At 46.4% G+C, this 24,716-nt stretch overlaps 1 pseudogene; it reads right to left on the reverse strand.

Annotated features, from left to right (window-relative positions):
- Positions 1-10,355: 10,355 nt before the first annotated feature.
- LOC139254366 (putative nuclease HARBI1) overlaps positions 10,356-24,716 on the reverse strand; it is a 33,436-nt pseudogene continuing 19,075 nt past the window's right edge.

The raw sequence follows: 24,716 nt of genomic DNA on the forward strand, positions 1-24,716 counted from the left end.
CCTATTTCAAGAAGGCTTAATACTTAATGGGGTGTTTAACAGTGATATTAATGCGGAAAAGCTTATGTTTTTGTCAGTTCCACTGATTTCACTAATTGGGGAGTTCCATAGTGCAGCCTGTGTCGGAGCAATGAATGACTGACCGCAACTTCAGAATTTCCGCCTTTAGCTGCGCATGCGCTAGATCCTGAAGTTGCGGTCAGTTTCAGAGGGGCAATGACGGCAAACACTGACAGTTTGCCATCATTACCCACTGCAAAATCTGGGCCAATGAGTCACCCTCAGTTACAAAGGACAGAGTATGCTGTACCCAGGCAACCACTAATTTGCCTCAGTGGCACCACAATTTTATGAAAGGTGTGCATGGCAAGGACTGGTTTTCTTATCCAATTTTCTGGCCTTGCCGAGATAAGAACCATGGTGTTTAGTATGAAAATTCTGGAATAGTACAAGGACGGGTTTTGGGGCTTGGAACATTAGTTGGAGGTAATGCTTTCCATGTCTAAAATAGAGGACTGAAGGTTATTGTTGGTGATTAGTGGACAAACATTTAATATGCTGGTATGATAATTCTCTAATATCACCAGCATTAATTTCTACTAGTTCCTTGTCTTCCTTACATGCTGCAGAACAGCTCAGCTGAAATCTAGGGGTCCTATTTAACCTAATTGAGTCTCACGCACTTAGGACCAAACCAAGGATGTTTGGTATTTATTTAAACAGTATCAATCTCAGTAACAAAGAGCTCCCAAATCTTCTTCAATAGGAAACTCCCACAAAATAAAAAAATTGAAATGGGTGAAAAGGGGTAGATCCAAAGAGGTACATTTAATTTCTTTTTCCTGGTTGAAGTAAATTAATTCTGTATCAGAGATCAAACCCAACACTTTTTGAACTACCTGACTCAAGAGCATAAGAACAGTACTAGTAATGTTGGGGACAGCATCAAATAAGAAATTAGGGATGCATGCAATAAAGGTACAGCAGTTATCATGGGTGACTTTAATCTACATATTCATTGGGTGAACCAAACTGGTAGCAATGCGGTGGAGGAGGATTTCCTAGAGTGTATTAGAGATGGTTTTCCAGACCAATATGTCGAGGAACCAACTAGGGAGCTGGCCATCCTAGACTGGGTGATGTGTAATGAGAAAGGACTAATTAGCAATCTTGTTGTGCGAGGCCCCTTGGGGAAGAGTGACCATAACATGGTGGAATTCTTTATTAAGATGGAGAGTGACAAAGTTAATTCAGAAACTAGGGTCCTGAACTTAAGGAAAGGTATCTTCGATGGTTTGAGGCTTGAATTGGCTAGAATAGACTGGCAAAGGATACTTAAAGGAGTGACGGTGGATAGGCAATGGCAAACATTTAAAGATCACATGAATGAACTTCAGCAATTATACATCCCTATCTGGAGTAAAAATAAAACGGGGAAGGTGGCTCAACCGTGGCTAACAAGAGAAATTAAGAATAGTGTTAAATCCAAGGAAAAGGCATATAAATTGGCCAGAAAAAGCAACAAACCTGAGGACTGGGGGAAATTTAGAATTCAGCAGAGGAGCACAAAGGGTTTAATTAAGAGGGGGAAAATAGAGTATGAGAAGAAGCTTGCCGGGAACATAAAAACTGACTGTTAAAGATTCTATAGATATGTGAAGAGAAAAAGATTAGTGAAGACAAATGTAGGTCCCTTGCAGTCAGACTCAGGTGAATTTATAATGGGGAACAAAGAAATGACAGACCAATTGAACAAATACTTTGGTTCTGTCTTCACGAAGGAAGACACAAATAACCTTCTGGAAATATTAGGGGACCGAGTGTCTAGTGAGAAGGAGGAACTGAAGGATATCCTTATTAGGCGGGAAATTGTGTTAGGGAAATTGATGGGATTGAAGGCCGATAAATCCCCGGGGCCTGATAGTCTGCATCCCAGAGTATTAAGGAAGTGGCCCTAGAAATAGTGGATGCATTGGTGATCATTTTCCAACAGTCTATCGACTCTGGATAGTTCTTATGGACTGGAAGGTAGCTAATGTAACACCACTTTTTAAAAAGGGAGCGAGAGAGAAAGTGGGTAATTATAGACCGGTTAGCCTGACATCAGTAGTGGGGAAAATGTTGGAATCAATTATTAAGGATGAAATAGTAGCGTATTTGGAAAGCAGTGACAAGATCGGTCCAAGTCAGCATGGATTTATGAAGGGGAAATCATGCTTGACAAATGTTCTGGAATTTTTTGAGGATGTAACCAGTAGAATGGACAAGGGATTACCAGTGGATGTGGTATATTTGGACTTTCAAAAGGCTTTTGACAAGGTCCCACACAAGAGATTGGTGTGCAAAATCAAAGCACATGGTATTGGGGGTAATATACTGACGTGGATAGAGAACTGGTTGGCAGACAGGAAGCAGAGAGTCGGGATAAACAGGTCCTTTTCAGAATGGCAGGCAGTGACTAGTGGAGTGCCGCAGAGCTCGGTGCTGGGACCGCAGCTCTTTACAATACACATCAATGATTTAAATGAAGGAATTGAGTTTAATATCTCCAAGTTTGCAGATGACACTAAACTGGGTGGCGGTGTGAGCTGTGAGGGGGACGCTAGGAGGCTGCAGGGTGACTTGGACAGGTTAAGTGAGTGGGCAAATGCATGGCAGATGCAGTATAATGTGGATAAATATGAGGTTATCCACTTTGGGGGTAAAAATCGCAAAGACAGAATATTATCTGAATGGCGGCAGAGTAGGAAAAGGGGAGGTGCAATGAGACCTGGGTGTCATGGTTCATCAGTCATTGAAAGTTGGCATACAGGTACAGCCGGCTGTGAAGAAGGCAAATGGTACGTTGGCCTTCATTGCTAGGGGATTTGAGTATAGCAGCAGGGAGGTCTTATTACAGTTGTACAGGGCCTTGGTGAGGCCTCACCTGGAATATTATGTTCAGTATTGGTCTCCTAATCTGAGGAAGGACGTTCTTGCTATTGAGGGAGTGCAGCGAAGGTTCACCAGACTGATTCCTGGGATGGCAGGACCGACATATGAGGAGAGACTGGATCAACTGGGCCTTTATACATTGGAGTTTAGAAGGATGAGAGGGGACCTCATAGAAACATATAAAATTCTGACGTGATTGGACAGGTTAGATGCAGGAAGAATGTTCCCGATGTTCGGGAAGTCCAGAACCAGGGGTCACAGTCTAAGGATAAGGGATAGGCCATTTAGGACTGAGATGAGGAGAAACTTCTTCACTCAGAGAGTTGTTAACCTGTGGAATTCCCTGCCGCAGAGAGTTGTTGATGCCAGTTCATTGGATATATTCAAGAGGGGTTAGATATGGCCCTTACGGCTAAAGGGATTAAGGGATAGGGAGAGAAAGCAAGAAAGGGGCACTGAGGTTGAATGATCAGCCATGAACTCATTGAATGTGGTGCAGGCTCGAAGGGCCGAATGGCCTACTCCTGCACCTATTTCCTATATTTCTATGTTTCTAAACACACATGCTTCAACAGTGGTGTTGACTTTTTTGAAGTAAAGAGGAATTTAATACAAAAATCTGAAAAATCAAAGAAATTAAGAAAAGCAAAATCACAGAAAATAAAATAAGAAAGATAAAAGGGGAGAAATTTGGGATGTTTGCGATTCCCATTAGCACCCCCAAACGACTTTTTGCCCAGGCGCAGCGCTGCTTACGACTTCCGCGAAATTCTGCGGGAGTTTAGTGGTGGCGGTAACCGGTAACGCCCTGCTGTGTTGCGCCAGCGATGCCAACGTCATCGCCGTGCGCAGCAATCCGTTTTCGCCCCAGAGCAAAAATTCGGTCGTGCCCCCTGAAGCTGCACCTGTCAATGCCAGCGACAGCTTCAGGGGACATGTACCAGGCTATAGATCGCGCGCAGGGCGCAATTTAAAGGGGAGGTGGTGAGTTGAAAATAAACAAATTGGGCGACTTACTGCTGGATGCTGAATTGCAGGGTTTATGCCGCAATCTTCCAGCCTGGCACTCCGCTTGTGTGCTGGGCTGATGTCACGACACCCCGCTCCCCGGTGGTCTAGGTAGGTACCCGTTTCTCCCCGGTCGAGTCGGAAGGGGTGGGCCCTGTCTACGCGACATTGCTACGAGTTCCATCATGTAGCACTGTGCCCTGCACTGATTCCTTCCGCTCTGCTTGCGCCCCACAGAGAAAATTGTGCTCCACTTGCTCTCGGGGGCGGTAACCCGAATTTAGGTCGCAGGGCAGGACTTCCGCGGCTGGTGCCGGTTATCCCGCCTCATGACTGTTACCATCCTCAAACAGGATGCTACGCAATTTCCCCCGCTTACTATGTAAAGAGAAGTTTCTTTGAGAATGTTTCAATATATCCAAAGCATTGTTGATAGGAAAAAGTATTCAAAAATCTTTTTATCTCGGATGGACATTTCATCCCAGACGACTTTTAAGGATGATAACTCCAGAGGGATGATTGTAAAAATAATGGCAAATTTAAATTTGAGAGACTTACGGAGGGATCAGAACCCCATAAAAAGGGAATTCTCCAGAAGAGGTTGGGTGGATGATGTTTTAAAACAGAGCTGAATAGATTTAATGTTAATACGGGAAGGGTTAAATTCTGCGTTGATGGAGATTTATTAAAAATAATATTTTTTAGTGACTGCTCGGCTTGGTTCTCAGAATTAGGAACAACAGAATTAAGATCGGTCCAGGTGTGTATTTTAAACAATCAATACCTGAAAGAAATTGCTTACAAAGAAGTGATTTTAAATGTAATAAAGAATGCTCGGAAGGATACTTTGTTCTTGAAAGAAAGAAAAGTTTGGTGGGACAATTTGAAATATGAGGTAAAAGTTTTTTCGATACTTTATGAGAAAGAGCGAGCAGAAGCTAACCGGCATTGAGAAGAGAACAGAAATAGAAGATTTATGGAGAACTGTAAAGCAGTTGATGGAGGGGAGAAAGGAGCAGAGACTAAGTGGGTGGTTTTAAAGGAAGAGTAGGCCAATACTAAATGTTTACATGGGTCATAATGTACCAGCAGCTTGTCAGAGCAAAGCAGATTAGTGGCTTTCTCAAAATTTCTGTCTTGAGACGCACCTCACACCCAGTTGTCGCCTTTTTTTTGCAGCATGTGAAATGGTTCTAATAAGGTGCTCAATTTAGACAGGAAGTTACCGAAGTAGTTGAATAGACCCAGAAACGAACGCAGCTCTGTCACATTCTGCAGCTTGGGTGCATTCTTGATGGCCTTGGTTTTCGCGTCCGTGGGCCTGATGCCGTCAGCAGCAATTTTCCTCTCCAGGAATTCGACCTCTGGTGCCATGAAGACACACTTCGAGCATTTCAGTCTGAGTCCCTCTTTGTCCAGATGATGTAGAACCTCTTCCAGGTTGTTCAGATGTTCCTTGGAGTCACGACCTGTGATCATGATGTCATCTTGGAACACGACGGTTCTGGGAACGGACTTCAGTAGACATGCGATATTCCTCTGAAATATGGCTGCATCTGAGCAAATTCCAAAAGGACACTTGTGATAAATAAACAGCCCTTTATGCATGTTAATGCATGCAAGTCTCTTCGATGTCTTGACCAGCTCCTGTATCATGTAAGCCGACGTCAAGTCCAGTTTGGTGAACGACTTCCCCCCGGCTAGCCTTGCCGACAAGTCATCAGCCTTCGGTAATGGTACTGATCCTGTTTCGAAACCCTGTTGATCGTAGCCTTGTAGTTTCCACAGATTCTGACTGTGCCATCACTTTTCAGCACAGGAACAATGGGGCTGGCCCATTCATTAAATTCAACAGGTGATATGATCCCTTCACGCTGGAGTCTGTCCAGTTCGATTTCGACCTTCTCCATCATATACAGAACTTTATGGTGGATGGGTCTTGCATCCGAGTCCACGTGGATCGACAGCTTGGCTCCCGTGAAGTTGCTGATGCCTGGTTTGAACAGCGAGGGGAACTTGCTCAGTACTTGGGCACATGTATCCTTCTCCGACAACAATGCCTTGATGTCATTCCAATCGCATCTGATTTTTTCAAGCCAGTTCCTGCCAAACAGCGTTGGGCCATTGCCTGGGACAATCCAAAGCGGTAACTCGTGAACCGCACCATCATACGACACTTTAATTGTGGCACTGCCAATCACTGTTGTGCGTTCTTTGGTGTACGTGCGCAACTTGGCATTGATTGTCTCAGCCTCGGCCTCACAGTCTTAGTATCCCACAGCTTGTTGAATGCCCTCTAGCTCATTATCAAATTGACTCGCCCCCATGTCCAGTTCCATCGATAAAGCATCCCATTAAATTTCATGTTGATCATTATCGGTTTGCTCTCAGTTAAGAACAAGTACAGTCCATACACTTCCTCCTCTGGAGTCTTGGATTGCATATCCCGATCCGCGCTAGCCTGACCTTCATCCTCCAGGTGGTGTGTCGCAGCACGCTTGCTCATCTGCGGACACTTGCGCTGGAGATGCCCCACTATCAGACAGCCTTTGCAACTATATTGCTTAAATCGGCACTGCTGGTGCCGGTGATTTCCGCCACAACGCCAACATGGAGAAATTGGATGCATTCCCGCTGGCGGACTTTGGGCAGCCACAGGTTTCGCGTATGCAGTCGGGTAGGCCCTGCCATGTGCTGCTCTGCCGAACGCCGAATCAATCATATTTACAGTACTTGCCAAGTTTCGATTTTTCACTGATAACTGCTTCAATCCATTGTCATGCATGACTGAGCGACCGTGATGGCCCTGTTCATGTCCAACGTCTTCACCGCCAGTAGTTTACGCAGGATCACCTCGTGGTTGATGCCGATTACAAAGAAGTCCCGCAGCATGTCTACCAACACAGCCCCGAACTTACACGGTCCCGCTAGACATCTCAGGTTGGCAATGAATTCCGCCGCATTCTGGCCCTCTGAGCGAACATGCGTGTAAAATCTGTATCTCGAGATGATGGTGCCTTCATCTGGCTTAAGGTGGTCCTGTACCAGTGTACACAATTCTTCATACATCTTCTCTGTTGGACTCACAGACAGGAATAGATTCTTTATCAGACCATATATTTTTGGACTGCAAACCATGAGGAACACCGCCCGGCGCCGATCTGCATCGCTGACCTCCTCCATTTCGTTGGCCAAGAAAAACTGACTCAAACGGCTCACAAAGTCTGCCCAATCTTCTCCTTCCATGAATCGTTCCAACAATCCAATTGTGCTCATTTTTTCTTGCAAAGGTTCTTGTTGCCTCGTCGCCAAATGTTGTGTAAGCAATAACTTTTAGACTGAGTGCTAGTTAACTCCAAGAGGTATGACCTTGGCTCTGCTTTATTAAGGTCCAAAGTGACATATACAAAATGGCTGGCCTTTTATGCTTGGGCTGCACACACGTGCGTGCAGCCCAATGGTCTCCAACTAGTGGCTAGTGATCCGAAAAGTACATACATGACAGAGGCGGCTAGTAGCTTTTATCAAGAGTTCTATACAAAAGAAGACATTTCCAAATTGGTGATGGAGAAGGTTAATGCTTTTATTGAAGAGGGTTTAAAGGAAGATGAGGGAAGCACGTGTGACAAAGAAGTAAGATTAGTGGAAATAAAAGTAGCAATAAGTGGAACGGGGAGGGGGGAAGCTATGTGCAGTATTTTATAAAGAATCTTTAGAGATTTGTCGGTTGAAATTGCCCTTTTTTATAGCCCCATTAGTGCCTCCAGGGGGCGCTTATGGGGCACAACAAGGTTATCGCCCAGGGGAAGGGGTCGATAGCACCTCCGGGGAAATTGCTCTGGAGGTTTTTGGGGGGTGGGGGGGGGGGGGTGCTTGTGCCATTAGCGCCGCACCCTGCAATTTGCCATGCGTGCAGACCCCTTTGCACCCTGTGGGGAAAATTGCCCCATGGGCGGCGAGGATGGCTTCAGCCGATGTCACCTCCAGCTTCAGCGGACATCCGCCGCCAAGGCGCCTCTTAAAGGGGGAGGCCATTTGTGCCATGGGCCACCATATTTTTCTGTCAGCCGACTTTTCACTTGGCCCGGCAATGGCAGTCCTCGCTCTCGACTGAGCCAGCATCCTGCAGCCCGCCACTCCGTTATGTGTGCCGGGCTGTTGGCTCGGTTGAAGGCGTCCCTGGTGGCCCAGTGGTTGCTGCCAAAGGGATTGCAGAGCAAGCAGCAGCCCTCCCCTTTAATTGAAGTTCTGCCACATCAGCGCTACATCGAGCATCCACATAGCACCGACATTGCCGGCGGGGCGCTGGGCTCAGCAGCATGCTACCTTCCCGGGAGCTCCGCCTCCATTGAGGGGCAGAAGGGATGAATTCCACGCCGGGTCGAAACTTCCGGGCCGCGCAATAAATGTCCCGGCCCCGGAAGGTTACTGCCTCCAAACTGTGCACAGGTAATTTTGCCCTCTTTAAGTTCATTGCTCTTAGAGGTTTTTAATGAATTTAAAATTGAGGGAAGCCTAGCCCCATTTATGAGAGGTATCATAAGCTTAGCTTATAAAAATAAAGGAGGTAGTAGGGTCCTGAAGAATTAGAGGACAATAACATTATTAAATGTGGATTATAAGATCTTGATGAGGGTTATGGCAAATCATATGAAGGAGGTGATCCCGCAGATAGTTTCGCCCTCTCAGCTCTATGCAGTCGTAGGCCGGGACATCGTGGTCTCAATCCGAGATGTGATAGAGCTCATGGAAGAGAGTGGGAGGAAGGCTTATATGCTAAAGATAGATGAAGAGAAAGCCTTTGATAGTATCTCTCATGAGATTTTATTGATGATTTTGGAAGCATTTGGTTTCGGGAAAAATTTCATTGTGTGGATAAGGTTTTTTATTTAAACATCTTTAGCTGTGTTAAATGTGGGTTTTTTTCTGATACAGAGGTCAGTCAGACAAGGTTAACCCTGCCCCATTGTTGTACACATTGATAGCAGAACCATTAGGTTACATGATGCAAAAGGAACAAGGCGTGGTCGGGATTGCGGATCTCAGTTCTGAGCGGGTGTCAGTAATATATCAATATGCAGATGACACAACATCAACGTTAAGAGATTGGGAGTGAGTGAGGAAAGCAATGGGAGTAGTGGAAGAGTAAGGTAGAGCTTCAGGAGCCAGAGTGATTTGTAGTAAGTCCCAATGCCTTGTTGTGGGAAGGGGTAGGAGGGAATCATTCGAGGAAAGCCCTTTTAAGATAGTGGAGGTTTTGGAAGTTCTGGGGGTACATATGGGGTGTAAGAAGGATAGGGATGAAGTGGATAAATTACATTGGGAACCAAAGATTATGAAAATTAAAAAGCTTTTGGGATGATGGGAAAGAAGCTGGTTGAAAGTGCAAGGAAGTGCATCAGTAGTGTCCGCTCTCCTGCTATCTAAACTATGGCACTTATTGATGGTGGAGGATATTCCTGTTGGGCCGGAAAAGTCCATCCAAGAGGCTTGTGTGAGGTTTTTATGGGAAGGTTGCTTACAATACCATAATTGGATGGAGAAATCAGGGAGGACTCAATTTCCCAGATATTGGGCCTGAAATTCCGGTCGGAGGATTCCTTCGGACAAACACTTCCGACCCGAGAATTTTTAACGAATTTGCCTGGTGGTCCCAGAGGCGCCTGCGATTCCAGTGGGGCGGCCTTCTCTTTCCGCGCTTCAGAGTGTGCTCCCGTCCTCAAGGTTCGGACGCAGAATGTGCAGTCAACCAATCAGGTACAATATTCTCATTAATAGCAATGAGAACTCCGTATCTACGAGTTCTTATAGTTATTAATGAGGAAAAAAAACAAACACACTAAACACAACATAAAAAACACGCCTCACATATTTAACATTAATTGAAATTAAAGTTCATTAAATGTTTTAGAAAAAAAAATTTTTTTTTTTAAGTGTTTTAATTAGGTTTTAAAATAAACTTACCTTAGTGCTCAGGGTTTTTAAACATAATTTCACTTTTATTTAATATTTATAGCCTGTAGTCACTTGAAATTTTGATTTAACTTTTTTATTAACAACCAACCAAACGTTACAACTGTTTGAAAAGTAGCAAATAAGTTTACATCTTATTGTTGAGTCTTTAGTACAGTAAGAAACCAAAGAAATCACTTTAAACTGTTTACATGTTTTATCAAAGACTTTTGAAAATGTTTGTAAAGTAGCAAAATGTTATCTAACAAAGGTGAAAAACTTTGATGCGATAAAGTTTTAATTTTTCACTTTAAATTCTGTTTGATCTTTTCTACGCCTTGCTGGGTTGGGGCAGGGGGAGGGAGGAGGCGACAGCATCATTACCTCGTATACGTGTTGGTGACTAACTGTTCCCTGACAGCTCTGCTTTCGGCACCAGCTTGCTCCCCTTCACACCTCCCCACAGGGACATTTTCAAGATCTTCGATTTCAGCAGGGAGTTCATCTAAAGGGTTAAGAGTTCGTCCTTATTTCAGGGCAAAGTTGTGCAAAGCGCAACAGGCCACCACAAACCTTGTGACTTTTGCAGGACTGTACTGCAATGTCCCCTCTGATCTGTCCAGGCACCGGAAGCGTGATTTTAAAATCCAGATTGTCCTCTCGACAACTTGACGTGTCCTCGTGTGTGCTTGGTTGTATCTCTCCTGTGCCTCATTATTAGTCCTGCGGAATGGTGTCATCAACAACATTTTTAGTGGGTAGCCTTTGTCGCCCAATATCCATGTGGATCCTGGAGGCAACTCTTTGAGACAGTCATATAAGTTGGAGTGTTGGACGACAAAGGAGTCATGATTACTTCCACAGTGACCGACATTCACGCTTAGGATTCTGAGTTGCGCATCACAGGCGATCATTACATTAAATGAATGATACCCCTTCCTGTTGATGAATCACACAGCACTACCAATCGGTGCCTTTAATGCAACGTGGGTTCCATTAATGGCCGCAATCACTTTTGGGAAGCCAGCAATTCTATAAAAAGCAAGGGTACTCTCCCTTTACTGCGGAGTAGACAATTCAAAGTGTATGAACTTATCACCCCTACGTAATATGGCATCCGTTACCTGAGGACCTCACAGCAAACTGGCTTATGTTTGAAATGTCACCGGTGCCTATCTGAAATGACCCTGATGCAAAGAAGTTCAATGTGGTGGTTACCTTCATGGACACAAACAAAACAGTGTGGGTCATGGAGCGTGTTTGAAGGTCGTCCCTCAACATGTCACACAGTCATCCGATTGCCTCTTTGCTGAAGCACAGCCTCCTCACACATGACTCCTCCGACATCATTTCAAAAGATAGCCTCTCCCTGTACACTCTTTCTGGTGGATAGTTATTCCTTCTGATGAGGCGGCGTTCATAGTTCACCAATCTTCTTTGTTGTTCCCTGTGACGTATGTTTCTCCGCTCCAGAATGTCACAGATATGTATGATAAACAGACATTTTTTCCCTCACAGATAGATGCTGTAAACATAGGAGGAAAGAAGGATATACTTGTAGAACTCATTTTTAAAGTCGGTAGGTACAAATTCACATTGGGCTATAATGAAACCTGCTTGAAATTATTGCAGTTACTGTTCTTATTAAAAAGCCTTTACTTTTAACAGAGAACTTTCTCATGTTAGCTCATCACTGTCAAACAAATAATCCTTCCAATAAATTTCCATTTCCATTTCCAGGCTGGGACAAAGTTTTAACCCATATATAACCCATATTTTACTTAACTGAGTTACCAAGAGCTATGTTATCCGCCATGTACCTGGTCTGTGGCAGATAACATAGTCATAGGTGAACAATGTTAGTGCCCATCTTTGGATGTGGAACGAAGCATTGGTGTTTATACCTTTACTCACTGAAAACTGCGAAATGAGCGGTTTGTGGTTGGTTTCAAGCTCAAACCGAAGTCCAAATAATTATTGGTGCATTTTCTTAATCCCATATACACATGCTAATGCCTCTTTCTGACCATACTGTAGGCTCTTTCAGCCTTAGACAGACTTCTAGACACGGATGCAACTGGTTGAAGTTTACCCGATACATTGGTTTGCTGTGACACACAGCCGACCTCGTACGAAGATGCATCACAAGCTAGCACTAATCGTTTACACGGGTCATACAGTACAAGTAACTTATTAGAACAAAGTAGGTTTCTGGCCTTCTCAAAGGCTGTCACTTGAGGTTTACCCCAAACCCAGTCGTCACCCTTACGTAGCAGCATATGGAACGGTTCCAGCAAAGTGCTTAACCCGGTTAGAAAGTTGCCAATATAGTTGAGGAGTCCCAGGAACGAACGCAGTTCTGTCACATTCTGTGGACTAGGTGCATTCTTGATAGCCTCTGTCTTTGAGTCTGAGGGTCTGATGCCGTCTGCCGCAATCTTTCTCCCCAAAAATTCAACCTCTGGTTCGAGGAAAACACACTTGGAGCATTTCAGCCTGAGTCCCACTCTGTCTAGTCGACTTAGAACCTCTTCCAGATTGTGCAGGTGTTCGGTGGTGTCACGACCGGTGATCAGGATGTCGTCTTGAAACACAACGGTGCGCAAAACCGATTTCAGTAAACTCTCCATGTTCCTCTCGACGATGGCAGCAGCCGAGTGAATCCCAAAAGGGCACCTGTGGTATATAAACAGTCCTTTGTGTGTGTTGATGCACGTCAATCTTTTCGAAGATTCAGCCAGCTCCTGTGTCATGCAGGCGGAAGTTAGTTCCAACTTTGTGAATGACTTCCCCCTGCTAACGTTGCAAACATGTCATCCGCCCTTGGGTAGCGGGTACTGGTCTTGTAACGAGACTCGGTTAATCGTTACCTTGTAGTCTCCTCAGATTCTGACCGTGCCATCGCTTTTCAACACCGGAAGAATCGGACTGGCCCACTCCTTGAACTCGACTGGCAATATGATTCCCTCTTGTTGAAGTCTGTCCAGTTCGATCTCGACTTTCTCCATCATCATATATGGAACTGCTCGAGCCTTGTGATGAACGGGCCTTGCATCGAGGACTAGATGGATCTGCACCTTGGCGCCTGTGAAGTTGCCGATGCCTGGTTCAAATAGCGATGTAAACTTGCTCAGCATTTGGGAGCATGAGACATCATCCATTGAAGATAGTGCTTTGATGTCATCCCAGTTCCAATGAATCTTTCCCAGCCAGCATCTGCCGAATAGCGTTGGGCCATTGCCTGGTACAATCCACAGTGATAAATCATGCACAGCTCCATCGTACGATACCTTAACTGCTGCACTGCCAATGACTGGTATGAGCTCTTTGGTGCAGGTGCGCAGCTTTGTCTGAATCGGGCTCAGTTTGGGGCTTTGTGCCTTGCTGCCCCACAGTTTCTCAAAAGCCTGCTGGCTCATAATTGACTGACTCGCCCCCATGTCCAACTCTATTGGCACTGGAATTGTCATGTATGTAATGTCTATGTAACACCACTGCAATACTGTATATACTTAAGCAATGCACACCTTGACCACAGGGGGTGAACTTGTGGGAGACACTCCTTACCTGGTCATCCAAGTATATAAAGGGCGATCCCACGCAGGGTCATCACTTCTTGGTCCTGTGAATAAAGATTCAGGTCATAGAGTGACCTTGTCCATAGAATGTGCCTCGTGTGGGTTTTGTGCCATTGAGACTAAGGACTTTACATTGGCGACGAGAAACGGAAATCAATGACACACGAGAATGGCCACGGGTAGCACAGTGGAACGTTACTGTGCTGGTGAGGACTGGGACGATTTCATTAAGAGGCTCCAGCAGAGCTTTGTCATGAAAGAATGGCTGGGAGATGCAGCGGCCGACAAGCGAAGGGCACATCTGCTGACCAGCTGCGGACCTAAGACTTACACGCTCATGAAAGACCTACTAGCACCCAAAAAGCCGTTGGACAAAACCTTTGAAGAGCTCAGCAAACTAATCGGTGAGCACCTCAAACCGGCGAGCAGCATACACATGGCCCGACACAGATTCTGTACCCACCGACGTCGTGAAGGACAGAGCATACCGGACTTCATTGCGGACCTCCGACGTTTGGCCAGCCTCTGTAAGTTCACAGACGCCTGCAGGGGGGAGATGTTAAGGGATTTCTTTATTGAGGGCATTGGTCATGCAGGGATTTTCTGAAAGTTAATTGAGACCAAGGACTTGACTTTGGAAGCAGCGGCGTTGATGGCTCAGACTTTCATGGTGGGGGAGGAAGAAGCCAAAATAATATACGCGCGCAATTCTGCCTCCAACGCGGCGGGGGATCAGGGAGTCAATATCATAAACGTGACTCAGAGCCCCGCAGGCAGGCAAGGGCAGTTCGACACACCCCAGGCAGCAATAGACCCCAGAGTAGGTTTTCAACAGAGACAATGGCAGGCTGAACGAACATTTACACCATCACAGTGGACATTGCGAACCGGGATGGGTCCATTGACACCCATTAACAGGGTACTCAAGCGCAGCCAAAAGGCCAACAGCAAGGAATGCCGGGTCATAGCTCCTTTGTTCACAACAATGGGAATCTCAGCTCATGTTGGAGGTGTGGGGGAAAACACTCTGCCAGGGCCTACAGGTTTCAACAATTAGTCTGCAGAAATTGCAACCTCAGTGGCCATTTAGCTCGAATGTGCAGGAAGCCTGTAACCAGGCTAATTTACGAGGCGGATGGACCAGAAGAGGGGTCTGTGATGCAGGATGACTCTTGGGGCAAATCAATGGATGCTGAAGTTCAGCGGGTTCATGTGGCAAACATTCACAGCTCATATACCAAAATGCCACCAATGATGATGAAGGTTTTATTAAATGGCATCCCTGTACTCATGGAGCTGGACACGGGGGCCAGCCAGTCACTCATGAGCGTTCAATAATTCGAAAAGCTATGGCCACACAAAGCCAGTAGACCCAAACTAGAATGCATTGAGACACAGCTACGGATGTATACCAAAGAAGTCATTCCAGTAATAGGCAGTGCAATGTTGGCGGTCACACACAATGGATCAGTGAACCGACTGCTGCTCTGGATTGTCCCGGGCAATGGTTCCGCACTGTTGGGAAGGAGCTGGTTAGCTGAGATGAACTGGAAATGGGGGGGGGATGTGCACGCAATGTCATCTGTGGGGCGAAGTTCGTGCTCACAAGTCCTACAACAATTTGAGTCACTATTCCAAACTGGCGTCGGGACATTCAAAGGTACCAAAGTAGTGATACGCATCACCCCGGATGCCAGACCAGTGCACCACAAAGCCAGAATGGTGCTGTATGTGATGTCGGGAGAAAATTGAGTGAATTGGACCCTTTGCTGAGAGAGGGCATCATCTCGCCCATTGAATTCAGCGACTGGGCGAGTCCCATCGTTCCCATCCTAAAAGCGAATGGTTCTATCAGGATCTGTGGTGTCTACAAGGCCAATATCAATCAGGTCTCCCTACAAGACCAATACCCGCTCCCGAGAGCGGAGGATCTTTACGCCACGCTGGCAGGTGGCAAGCTGTTTACCAAGTTGGACCTCACTTCAGCCTACATGACCCAAGAACTGGCTGACGAATCTAAACTACTGACCACCATCACTACGCACAAGGGACTGTTAGTTTACAACAGGTGCCCATTTGGCATTCGATCAGCGGCCGCGATTTTTCAAAGAAACGTGGAAAGCCTGCTCAAATCCATTCCTGGAACAATCGTATTTCAGGACGACATCCCTATCACGGGTCGCGACACCGAGGAACATCTCCACAGCCTGGAGGAGGTGCTACGCTGACTGGACCGGGTAGACCTGCGACTCAAGAAGTTTAAATGTGTGTTTTTGGTCCCTGAGGTTGAGTTCCTGGGCAGGATGGTTGCTGCAGATGGGATTCGACCCACCGACTCCAAAACAGAGGCGATTAGACGAGCGCCCAGGCCCGGCAACACATCGGAGTTGCGTTCATTTCTGGGACTCTTGAACTATTTCGGGAACTTTCTGCCGAACTTAAGCACGTTGTTGGAGCTGTTTCACGTGCTCCTGCGTAAGAGTTGTGATTGGTTTTGGGGGGACTGTCAAGAACGGGCTTTCAATCGGGCGCGGAACCTACTTTGTTCAAATAAGTTATTGACCCTGTACGACCCCTGTAAGAAATTGGTTCTGACATGTGATGCATCGTCCTATAGAGTCTGGTGCGTGTTGCAGCAGAGTAATGCTGAGGGGGCCAACTACAACCTGTGGCTTATGCTTCCAGGTCACTCTCTCAAGCAGAACGGGGATATGGGATGGTTGAGAAGGAGGCACTCGCATGTGTCTATGGTGTAAAAAAAATGCATCAGTACCTTTTTAGCAGGAGGTGCGAATTAGGAATGGACCACAAGCCAGTAACATCCCTGTTGTCAGATAGCAAGGCTGTCAATGCCAACGCGTCAGCCCACATACAGCAATGGGCTCTCACACTGGCTGCTTATGACTACTCCATCCGGCACCGGCCGGGCACCGAAAATTAACACGCTCAGCAGGCTCCCACTAGCCACCACCGAGGGGGCAGAGGAACAAAGCGCTGAGATGGTCATGGCCGTTGATGCCTTTGACAGTGCAGGCTCCCCCATCACAGACTGCCAGATCAAAATCTGGACAAACAGAGATCCCCTCCTGTCTCTGATTAAGAAATGTGTCCTGACTGGAGATTGGGCGCCCGCACACAGAGCATGCCCTGAGGAGGTCAGACCGTTCCACAGACGGATGGATGAGCTCTCCATCCAAGCTGACTGCCTACTATGGGGCAGCAGAGTAGTCATGCCCCAGAGGGGTAGGGAGGCATTCATCAGGGAACTCCACAATGAGCATCCTGGCATCATTCTGATGAAGGCCATTACCCGGTCACATGTTTGGTGGCCGGGAATTGATTCAGTTCTGGAACACTGTGTTCGCAGGTGCACGACGTGTGCCCAGCTGGGCAATGCCCTCAGGGAGGCCCCACTCAGCCCGTGGCCCTGGCCCACCAGACCATGGTCACGTATTCATGTAGACTACGCGGGCCCGTTCATGGGAAAAAAAATTTTCATTGTGGTAGATGCGTACTCGAAATGGATTGAGTGCATCATTTTGAATTCATGCACAACATCCACCACTGTGGAGAGTCTACGTGTGGTCTTTGCAACCCACGGCTTGCCAGACATCCTTGTTAGCGATAATGACCCATGTTTCACGTGCTTAGAATTCCGGGAGTTCATGTCGGACAATGGCATCAAACATGTCAGGACAGCACCGTTCAAGCCGGCCTCCAATGGCCAGGCGGAATGTGAGGTCCAAATCATTAAACAAGGCATGCTGAGGATTCAAGGACCCTCCCTTCAATGCCGCCTATCGCGCCTCCTGCTGGCCTATAGGTCCCGACCGCTCTCGCTCACGGTGGTCCCGCCCGCTGAGCTACTTATGAAACGAACACTCAAAACTCGGTTGTCCCTCATTCACCCAGTCCTGACCGACATAGTTGAGGGCAAGCGCCAGTCCCAAAACGAATACCATGATCGAAAAACTCAAGGGGGAGATGTATAGAAATAAATGACCCCGTATTTGTCCTCAATCACGCCGTGGGGCCCAAATGGCTTGAGGGTACTGTAATAGACAAAGAGGGGAACAGGGTCATCGTGGTTAACCTTAACAAAGGGAGATATGCCCTCAGCATCTGGACCAAGTAAAAAAGAAAAGTTCAGCATGGACACTGAGAAACCCGAGGAAGATCATGAGATGGTATTCACACCACCGCCAGTGAACAAGCAACAAGAACATTCAACAGCATGCACAATCCCGGCGGTCAGCCCGGACAGGCCGGAATCACCACAGGTGACAGACACTCACGCCAAGGCTCAACAACCAGAGCCCCAACTGCGGCGCTCCACGAGGGAGCGTAGACCACCTGAAAGACTTAACATATGATCCCAATAAGACTTTGGGGCGGGGGGAGGTGATGTCATGTATGTAACCTCAACCTCTATGTAACACCACTGCAATACTGTATATACTTAAGCAATGCATACCTTGACCACAGGGGTGAACTTGTAGGAGACACTCCTTACCTGGTCATCCAGGTATATAAAGGGAGGTCCCATGCAGGGTCATCACTTCTTGGTCCTGTGAATAAAGGTTCATGTCATAGAGTGACCTTGTCCATAGAATGTGCCTCATGTGGGTTTTGTGCCATCGAGACTAAGGACTTTACAGGAATACCGTTCAATTTGAATTTCGGCATAATAGGAGGGCTCTTGGTGGCGAAGGTGTGTACCCCATACTTCTTCCTCAGGTTGAGTTGCCTCTCTTGTTTGTTCTGCGTGATCTGCGCCGGATCGATCATTCTCTGCCGACTCTGCCACGTGGTGATTCTCAGCACTCTTGCTCATTCGCTGGAGGTGCCCCATTGTTTCGCAGCCTTTGCACACGTAGTGCTTGAATCGACAGTGATGGGCTCGATGATTATCCCCGCAGCGCCAACAAGGTGCTAATGGATTTGCATTCACGCCCGATGGCGGACTCTGAGTCATCCTAGATCTTGCAGCTACAGACGTGTAGGCCCTGCCATATGCAGTTCTGTCTGCTAGCGATGTTATTTTATGCACAAGTACTTGCCAGTGAGCTTCGATGCTGGGAAGATATCCGTCTGGTATTATCACTCGTGGATACGAATGCCTGGGCTATCGTGTTAACCTTGCTCAGGTCTAGGGATTCACCGGACAGCAGCTTGCGAAGAATGACCTCGTGGCCGATGCCAAGCACAAAAAAGTCCCGCAGCATTTCCCCCAAAAATCCAGCAAATTCGCAAGTTCCCGCAAGGCGTCTCAGGTCAGCAATAGAACTCGCCACATCCTGGCCCTCGGAGCGGTGGTGCATGTAGAAGCGATACCTGGCCATTAAGCTCTCCTTCAGCTTGAGGTGGTTCCGAACCAGCGTACACAATTCTGTACATGTCTGCTCCGCTGGTTTCTCTGGTGCTAGCAGATTCTTGATGAGGCTGTATATTGTGAACCCACACACGGTGAGGAGAATCGTCCTGCGCTTGATCGCTTTATCGTCCCCATCCAGCTCGTTAGCCACGAAGTACTGGTCGAGATGCTCAATAAAGGCTTCCCAATCATCACCCTCTACAAATCTCTCTAAAATACCAATGGCAGCCATGACCACATGAAAGTTGGTAATCTGTTACTCGTCGCCAATTGTTAAGTATGGAAGAATTCCACAAGACTGAGTACTGTGAGCTAAAACTGACGTGACCTTAGTCTCTTTAATACAACACCAGAATGCCTAAGCAGCATGGCAGACAACCTTTTATACTCCCTTGCACGAGGTGTATAGGTGACCCTTGGGCCTCCAACAGTTGTGTCCTGTGGTGGCAATCTTATACAGTTACAATGTTTACATATATAACACAGCGCATGCACATTGTGCGCTGAAAATCGGCTTTTCCGATGCCTTCCTGGGTCCGTAGAAACTCTGTACAGACCCAGGAACCCGGAATTTCCCCCCCACTATGTTTTTAAAATCGATTAAACCTCTCCCATGGTTTTATAAGATGAGCCGAAATGGCCTCCTTCCGTGCAGTAAGTGTCTATGATTCCATGTAGAGACTTGGGCCCAATTTTTAAAACATGTGCAGTTTATGCCCAAAGGTGCTGAGGAATTTTTAGAACAGCCCTTATTTTTGAACAGATGGACAACATTGAAGGAGAGGCAATTTAATCAAGCTTTTATAAAAGTTGGTATAGTGGGCTCAATTTTCCCCAAAGATTTTTTTTGGAGTACTTGAAGAGTTACGCCCGTTTTTTGGGGGCTTAAGTACGCCAAAATAAAAGTTCTAAGTTTCCCCATTGGATTTCTTCATTTTGGCGTGGCCTAGCCTGTACTTTAACATAGAAACATAGAAACATAGAAAATAGGTGCAGGAGCAGGCCATTCAGCCCTTCTAGCCTGCACCGCCATTCAATGAGTTCATGGCTGAACATGAAACTTCAGTACCCCCTTCCTGCTTTCTCGCCATAACCCTTGATCCCCCGAGTAGTAAGGACTTCATCTAACTCCCTTTTGAATATATTTAGTGAATTGGCCTCAACTACTTTCTGTGGTAGAGAATTCCACAGGTTCACCACTCTCTGGGTGAAGAAGTTTCTCCTCATCTCGGTCCTAAATGGCTTACCCCTTATCCTCAGACTGTGACCCCTGGTTCTGGACTTCCCCAACATTGGGAACATTCTTTCTGCATCTAACCTGTCTAAACCCGTCAGAATTTTAAACGTTTCTATGAGGTCCCCTCTCATTCTTCTGAACTCCAGTGAATACAAGCCCAATTGATCCAATCTTTCTTGATAGGTCAGTCCCGCCATCCCGGGAATCAGTCTGGTGAACCTTCGCTGCACTCCCTCAATAGCAAGAATGTCCTTCCTCAAGTTAGGAGACCAAAACTGTACACAATACTCCAGGTGTGGCCTCACCAAGGCCCTGTACAACTGTAGCAACACCTCCCTGCCCCTGTATTCAAATCCCCTCGCTATGAAGGCCAACATGCCATTTGCTTTCTTAACCGCCTGCTGTACCTGCATGCCAACCTTCAATGACTGATGTACCATGACACCCAGGTCTCGTTGCACCTTCCCTTTTCCTAATCTGTCACCATTCAGATAATAGTCTGTCTCTCTGTTTTTACCACCAAAGTGGATAACCTCACATTTATCCACATTATACTTCATCTGCCATGCATTTGCCCACTCACCTAACCTATCCAAGTCACTCTGCAGCCTAATAGCATCCTCCTCGCAGCTCACACTGCCACCCAACTTAGTATCATCCGCAAATTTGGAGATACTGCATTTAATCCCCTCGTCTAAATCATTAATGTACAATGTAAACAGCTGGGGCCCCAGCACAGAACCTTGCGGCACTCCACTAGTCACTGCCTGCCATTCTGAAAAGTACCCGTTTACTCCTACTCTTTGCTTCCTGTCTGACAACCAGTTCTCAATCCACGTCAGCACACTACCCCCAATCCCATGTGCTTTAACTTTGCACATTAATCTCTTGTGTGGGACCTTGTCGAAAGCCTTCTGAAAGTCCAAATATACCACATCAACTGGTTCTCCTTTGTCCACTTTACTGGAAACATCCTCAAAAAATTCCAGAAGATTTGTCAAGCATGATTTCCCTTTCACAAATCCATGCTGACTTGGACCTATCATGTCACCATTTTCCAGATGCACTGCTATGACATCCTTAATAATTGATTCCATCATTTTACCCACTACTGAGGTCAGGCTGACCGGTCTATAATTCCCTGTTTTCTCTCTCCCTCCTTTTTTAAAAAGTGGGGTTACATTGGCTACCCTCCACTCCATAGGAACTGATCCAGAGTCAATGGAATGTTGGAAAATGACTGTCAATGCATCCGCTATTTCCAAGGCCACCTCCTTAAGTACTCTAGGATGCAGGCCATCAGGCCCTGGGGATTTATCTGCCTTCAATCCCATCAATTTCCCCAACACAATTTCCCGACTAATAAAGATTTCCCTCAGTTCCTCTTCCTTACTAGACCCTCTGACCCCTTTTATATCCGGAAGGTTGTTTGTATCCTCCTTAGTGAATACCGAACCAAAGTACTTGTTCAATTGATCCGCCATTTCTTTGTTCCCCGTTATGACTTCCCCTGATTCTGACTGCAGGGGACCTATGTTTGTCTTCACCAACCTTTTTCTCTTTACATACCTATAGAAACTTTTGCAATCCGCCTTAATGTTCCCTGCAAGCTTCTTCTCGTACTCCATTTTCCCTGTCCTAATCAAACCCTTTGTCCTCCTCTGCTGAGTTCTAAATTTCTCCCAGTCCCCAGGTTCGCTGCTATTTCTGGCCAATTTGTATGCCACTTCCTTGGCTTTAATACTATCCCTGATTTCCCTAGATAGCCACGGTTGAGCCACCTTCCCCTTTTTATTTTTACGCCAGACAGGAATGTACAATTGTTGTACTTCATCCATGCGGTCTCTAAATGTCTGCCATTGCCCATCCACAGTCAACCCCCTAAGTATCATTCGCCAATCTATCCTAGCCAATTCTCGCCTCATACCTTCAAAGTTACCCTTCTTTAAGTTCTGGACCATGGTCTCTGAATTTACTGTTTCATTCTCCATCCTAATGCAGAATTCCACCATATTATGGTCACTCTTCCCCAAGGGGCCTCGCACAATGAGATTGCTAATTAATCCTCTCTCATTACACAACACCCAGTCTAAGATGGCCTCCCCCCTAGTTGGTTCCTCAACATATTGGTCTAGAAAACCATCCCTTATGCACTCCAGGAAATCCTCCTCCACCGTATTGCTTCCAGTTTGGCTAGCCCAATCTATGTGCATATTAAAGTCACCCATTATAACTGCTACACCTTTATTGCATGCACCCCTAATTTCCTGTTTGATGCCCTCCCCAACATCCCTATTACTGTTTGGAGGTCTGTACACAACTCCTACTAACGTTTTTTGCCCTTTGGTGTTCTGCAGCTCTACCCATATAGATTCCACATCATCCAAGCTAATGTCTTTCCTAACTATTGCATTAATCTCCTCTTTAACCAGCAATGCTACCCCACCTCCTTTTCCTTTTATTCTATCCTTCCTGAATGTTGAATACCCCTGAATGTTGAGTTCCCAGCCCTGATCATCCTGGAGCCACGTCTCCGTAATCCCAATCACATCATATTTGTTAACATCTATTTGCACAATTAATTCATCCACCTTATTGCGGATACTCCTTGCATTAAGGCACAAAGCCTTCAGGCTTGTTTTATTAACACCCTTTGTCCTTTTAGAATTTTGCTGTACAGTGGCCCTTTTTGTTCTTTGCCTTGGGTTTCTCTGCCCTACACTTTTCCTCATCTCCTTTCTGTCTTTTGCTTTTGGCTCCTTTTTGTTTCCCTCTGTCTCCCTGCATTGGTTCCCATCCCCCTGCCATATTAGTTTAAATCCTCCCCAACAGCACTAGCAAACACTCCCCCTAGGACATTGGTTCCGGTCCTGCCCAGGTGCAGACCGTCCGGTTTGTACTGGTCCCACCTCCCCCAGAACCGGTTCCAATGCCCCAGGAATTTGAATCCCTCCCTGCTGCACCACTGCTCAAGCCACGTATTCATCTGCGCTATCCTGCGATTCCTACTCTGACTATCACTTGGCACTGGTAGCAATCCCGAGATTACTACTTTTGAGGTCCTACTTTTTAATTTAGCTCCTAGCTCCTTAAATTCGTTTCGTAGGACCTCATCCCTTTTTTTGCCTATGTCGTTGGTACCAATGTGCACCACGACAACTGGCTGTTCTCCCTCCCATTTCAGAATGTCCTGCACCCGCTCCGAGACATCCTTGACCCTTGCACCAGGGAGGCAACATACCATCCTGGAGTCTCGGTTGCGGCCGCAGAAACGCCTATCTATTCCCCTCACAATTGAATCCCCTATCACTATCGCTCTCCCACTCTTTTTCTTGCCCTCCTGTGCAGCAGAGCCAGCCACGGTGCCATGAACTTGGCTGCTGCTGCCCTCCCCTGATGAGTCATTCCCCTCAACAGTACCCAAAGCGGTGTATCTGTTTTGCAGGGGGATGACCGCAGGGGACCCCTGCACTACCTTCCTTGCTCTACTCTTCCTGCTGGTCTTGGGGTTTTGGGGCCTTGATTTGCGCCACAAAGATTGGGCTGCCATGGTAACTGGGGACACAATGCGAGCTAAGACTGCAAAGTGAAAATATAGTCAGCTCACAAAACATTAAAGCACATTGCATCCATTTAAAAACACATTAAAATATATTGCAGCGACTTACCTGTCAGTCCACTCCCCCGCCCGACATCCCAAAAAATGCCGGTCCCGGTCTCTCTCCTCTCTCTCCTCGCTCTCCTCTCTCTCCTCTCTCTCTGTCCGGGCATCTGCTGCACCCCTGCGCCAATTTCTTTAACTCTCCAGAAGGTTTTTCTGCAGCGGCCACATACGATGGCCTCAGCAGAACTGGAGTAACTCTCAACTGGCCAAACCTGCCTAAATGGGCAGAATTGGCGCGGGTGCCAGGTTATGCTCTCTTTGGCTGAAAAAAACTAATCTAAAAGAATTGTAACTAACTGAGTTACACTGGTGCAAATTGATTGGGGAAACTATGTTTTTTTAAACTTAGGCCAAAAAAAGCAGTCTGCTCAAAAAAAATGGCGCAAATCACTAGGGAAAATTGAGCCCTATATACGTGAAAGATATATTATATGACGTCATTCTAGGTTGGTTACTGGAAGCATTCGTAAGGTACATGGTTTGGGAGGAGGATCAAGAGGTAGAGGAAAAGGCAATAATGATCATGTATGAGAAGATTGTGAGGAAATTCCACAGGATTGGATGGAATGAAATAAATGCCCAAATCACCAAAGGATGTAAAATGTGTCCCGCTTTTCCAAGCTTTCTGCTGGAGAAAAGGGAAGACTTGATCCAATTTGACAATTGTAATACTCAAGATTTCTATGGGATATTTAGAAAATAGAGGTTCAACACACCTGCTGGTCAGGAGTTTTGGCGATGTTATGTATGTTAACTGGTTTTACCTGCCAACGGAGGGCGCGACTGTCGGAGTCCTAATGCTCACTGGCAGACACGTGCAAGCTGTGCATATAATGTTGGCAGGCATGTTGAATTCTCACTTTGAGAATAAATAAACTGGAGTAAGGTCATGCCTGAACTAGCTCACCGCACTTAGCCTCGTGGAGTTATTCGATACTTAACAACTGGCGACGAGTTAAAAATACGAAC

The sequence above is a fragment of the Pristiophorus japonicus genome, chromosome 3 (assembly GCF_044704955.1).
Source record: "Pristiophorus japonicus isolate sPriJap1 chromosome 3, sPriJap1.hap1, whole genome shotgun sequence".
NCBI lineage: Eukaryota > Metazoa > Chordata > Chondrichthyes > Pristiophoridae > Pristiophorus > Pristiophorus japonicus.